The sequence below is a fragment of the Xenopus laevis genome, chromosome 2L (genome assembly GCF_017654675.1).
Source record: "Xenopus laevis strain J_2021 chromosome 2L, Xenopus_laevis_v10.1, whole genome shotgun sequence".
Classification (NCBI taxonomy): domain Eukaryota; kingdom Metazoa; phylum Chordata; class Amphibia; order Anura; family Pipidae; genus Xenopus; species Xenopus laevis.
The window spans coordinates 116,282,550-116,287,461 of record NC_054373.1 but is presented as its reverse complement, the minus strand read 5'-3'; positions in this window follow the sequence as shown (position 1 = coordinate 116,287,461).

Genomic DNA, 4,912 nt, shown 5'->3' with positions numbered 1-4,912 from the left:
TAGTTTCAGTTAAGTTGCTTTCAGATTTGTTCACCAGAAATAAATACTTTTTTCAATTACTTTCCATCATTTATTTTTTACCATTTGTCCAGAATTTAAATTTATTAAAGTTTTATTTTCCTGTCTCTGGTGTTTCAATCTGGCAGCTCAGTAATACAGGAGCAGATTAACTGTTATAATTTGCTACATTTAGTTGCTACGTTTATTTAATACATTTCTCAGCAGTATCTTTGGAATATTACCAACTATTGTATCAATTATACCAGCTGCCTTTGCTGAAACTCGTAGATTCTGCTGGGCCAAAGATAAGAAATCTATAAAATAAATGTATCAATTTAGAACAGTTACAGAGTCACAACCCCCACCCCCGCATTTTAGTAAATTCGCGCAGTTACGTCCCTTTGCCAGAGCGCATCTTCGCCTGGTGATTGAGTGCGAATGAGCTCCAGCGTCAGTCTTCGATAGCGAAGTTATGCCTGCGCCCTTTAGTAAATCGGCAAAGTTCCAAAATGATGTCACGCTGGCGAATTGTAAATGAAACTTTACACTTCAATATTAGAAAAATAGTCACATATAGAAAATAGAAAGTCATTGGAAAATTTCTTTATTCTGAAAACAACTGAACTGAAAAAAGTGTTGAAGGTGAACAACCCCTTTAGGGCAGAGACACACGCTCAGATTCGAGGAGATTAGTCCACACAAAACAACAAAAGGACTTGAGGGCATGCTTGAGAAGTGATGCAAGCAAACTGATGTCCTAATGGATGGCCGCACTTTAAGTGCCTCCTGTCAATGCTTGCCACACCTTCATAGCCTGGAACACTGCATGAAAAGAGCTTATGTCAGCAGTGGTGTAACTAGAGCCCCATGTCAGTGCTTGTCAGGTGATTTACATTTAAGGTTATGGGTGGCTGTTTCAGGCTCAGGCCCAGACTGGCAATCTGTTGGTTCTGGCAAGTGACAAAGGGGTTGCTGTAAGATGCCACAGACAGTCAATATTTAGTGGGCTGGTGAGGGCTATTTGGACCTCTGTGTACTTGGAATGCCTAATTTGAATCCCAGGCCAGACCTCAATATCTATGGTAACAGAATTTTGGCTACTAAAAAATGCAGTTAATTGTGTGCCAAAAATAGGATAGTCTTGTTGTTAACACTAAAGACTGACATAAAAATGTCACAGACCCCATCAGTAAGGGACCACTGGCCACAGCATAAATGGTGAAAAGGGAGAGGCAGCATAGATGCTTGACAGCCAATCATTGAACCCACATAGTTGCTAAAAAATGAAAACAAGTTCCAAGAATAGTTTGTTGCTAGGATTATATTGCATGACGTTTCATTTGATGACCTGGGCCCCAGCTCTACTGACTGCCTGAGGCTGAGATTACTTAAACATCTTTGCTGCGTTAAAAATGCTGAGCTTTCTCTTACTAACATTCTTCCGCTGTGAAAAGTTACTGGGCCACCTTCAGTCACCTATAGCGCTGGGCCCGCTGGCGCATACCTCCCAACATGAAAAAGTGTAAAGAGGGACAAAAATATCAGGCGCGTTTAGCACGCCAACATTTTAACCACGCATATTTTTGGTCACACCCCTAAATAACATCCATTTTATAAAATTTGTCAGGTTATGGAAAGTTTGAGCACATTTCTGGGGGTTTTAGCTAGATGTTTTATGGTTTTAGTTTTGCTAATGAATGTGAAATTCCCTGCAAGTCACAGTTCTCTTAAGATACGTGCTTATCTTATTAGTTATGAATGTATATAAGTGCAGGTGCAGTGTATTCTGGGTTCTCTGCCAAAAGCCCCTTATTTGATTAAGTTTTAGAAACTTTGTAGGTTTTCTGGCATCAGTGCAGGAGATCAAAGAGAAACTCAGGACATTTTAATAAAAATCCACTGAGCTGTCAAAATCGGGAGTGTCCCATGAAAAACTGGATAGTTGGGAGGTATACTGGCGTTGCTAATATAATTTGCTAAACACAAGTGTTGCATAGCTTACATTACAAAGAAAGGCACTGAAAATGAAATTCTAGACATGTATCTATATATAACTTTATTTATATAGGACTACATGAATATACAGTAGTGTATAATTTTACAATATACAAAATCACACACAGGGAGGGTGACCATTACATTTTAGAACCACCCGATTTTAAATTTTTCAAGGGACCATGGAAAAAAAAAGTAAAATCCAGGAAAACAATATTAGTGTTAGGGACACATAAATGTGTAGGAATTCTGTTTTATTTGAAACATAGAGAATTTTACTTTTCTTCTAGTCCCGACATGTCAGTACACATGGGCATTGCCCCTCCCAGACCTGGAGGTAGGACCTATAACATAGCCAATCAAAATGAATCATGACCTATAAGACCACATGACTTCCTCCTCACCACAGTTATACTTTTGCCATAGCAGTACAGTAACCAAAATAAATTGGGATGGGAAACCCTGTACTGACATGTCGGGACTAGAAGAAAAGGAATTTACGTCAAGTAGGTAAGTAAAATTCTCTATTTCTTCTACGTCCCTCCATGTCAGTACACATGGGATCTACCAAGCCATGCCCTGAAAACAAGGGGTGGGAATAACCAACATAATGCAAAAACCAAACTGATGCTAAGGAGGCCCTGAGAAAAGGCCAGCATCACATCCATCCAACAGGGGAGCTGATAAAATGTATATCTCCTGAAAAGGGTAGATAAAAGGCAAAAAACATGAACAACATGTCCTAGGACATGGTAAACGATTGACAACAAGAGCTACAAAACCAACCACTTAATTACAGAGACCGGCACTTGAGGATCAAGCATTGCAGATTAAGAATAACCATATTCTGCTTAAAAAGGTTCCCTCAGAGGGATACCTGCAATGTGGTTATCTGACAAAACCCCACCTGGGGAAGAACAAAAATCCTGCAACTGTTGTTAAAACAAAAAGGTGCCCTAGGACACAACCAGAATGATGGCAATAGCCATCTCAGAACTAAAACACCCTAGAAACCACCAGGAAATCAATCAGATCAGAAACTAAACACAACTTGAATGCATCTATCACCAGTGCTAGAGTAATACACAATCCTCAGCAATAGCAAGTGGCCCTAAAAAGACTTGGCCCACATTAGCCTAGTCCTGCAGCTTAATGGAAGCAGTTCAAACCAGTGCTGACCGGAGTCAACTCCACACCAGAGATCAGTCCAAGATCCACCAACTCCAAGCTATTAATACCTAATGAAGACTTAACTAAATGAACACCAACTCTGGGTTATCCTAAATCAGCATATCATTGTAACCTTTGTAGAGCCATGGTGGTACAGCCCAGTAGCTCCACCAACCACCAAATCTAAACTGGGCATACAACAGCACAAGAATAAGCTGCTGAACCAACCTTAAAGCCATCTACCAGTAAGCTATGCTGTTGCCTCAGCCAACTGCTACACAAGCAAGCAATGGGACCCAAGCCAATTACAGTTCTAGAAAACACCCACAAAAGCCGAGGCCACTACAGCTCAAGCTGCAAAATGATACAGTTTATGCAAAAACTGAACCATATCTGTGACCATACATAGAAGCTACTGAACCAGCCAACAGCTGGAGTCACAATCCAAAATCAGGCATGCCAGAAGCTTATAGCCTACAAACACTGGTACCAACCAGCAATGATGCACAATCCACTGGCAGAGAGCCAGCCACCATACATGCAAACCAGTGGTGGACCAGCCAGCTATTATGTATTCCAACATAGATGTGCAAGGCCATTGTCACACTAGCAGGCCAAGATGCCCGTCAGCTTAAGTGTATGCAAAACACCAGAGTGGAATTCTAATACACAAGCAAAAAATAAAAAGTGAGGAGGGAGATCCTACCTCCCTGTCCAGTAGGACAAAAAATAACTGTGGTGAGGAGGAAGTCATGTGGTCTTATAGGTCATGATTCATTTTGATTGGATATGTTATAGGTCCTACCTCCAGGTCTGGGAGGGGCAATGCCCATGTGTACTGACATGGAGGGACGTAGAAGAAAAAGTTAATTGCTGAGTTATTTCAGATGCTTCACCAGCACAGTAAAGAAATTTCACCCCTCTTATGTCTTTGTGCAAAACTACTCTAGCGACGGTCTCTTTCGCTAGCGAATTGTCCTCTTTGGGATTTCTGGTGAATTTTCGCTAGCGATGGCTACTTCGCCCTTTAGTAAATCTAAAGTCTAAAGTTCAACTCCTTCAGCTAGCCTGCTTCCCAGACTGCTTCCTACAGCCTCCTACAGGGTTGGACTGGGGGGCCCGGGGCCCACCGGGACTACTGTCCAGGGCCTCCTCTGAATCCCCCACCCCCTACTGTGATGCGCCGAGCACCCATGCATGAAGGAGCCGCTTGGTGCGCTTACGTGAAGTCGCTGCTCAGTGCGCCTGCATGCGCAGATGGCGCTGCGCGTCGCATAAAAAAAAATCGGGAGAGGGGTCTGGTCCGGGCCCATTAAGGGTCAGGGCCCACCTTTTTTCCCAGTGTCCCGCCGGGCCAGTCTGACGTTTTCCCCTGCCCTTTCTTCTTCAACTCCCTTTTCTTGTCATGTTCTTGTGCCCCTGTCCCTTCAGCCAGCTGCCTCTCGTAGCTGTGACTGGAATACTTAATAATTCTGTATAAATATAGAGATTAAGTGCCATGAGGTAGGAGACAGCAAGAGGCAGTTCCTGCCCCATACAATTTACAATCTTAGTCAACATTTAAAATGCCTTCTGGGCTACAAAATATCCCAGTCACAATTCAAAGTTTCTCAGTGAATTAGGGAACGCTGCCAACTACCCACTGAGAAAGTTCCACCAACGCCCAGTGGCATTGATTTGGGAGTGGGTTTAGTGGGGACTTGGATGGCCGTGTCTAAAGCCTTTATGAAGGGCGTCGCCTTGTTCC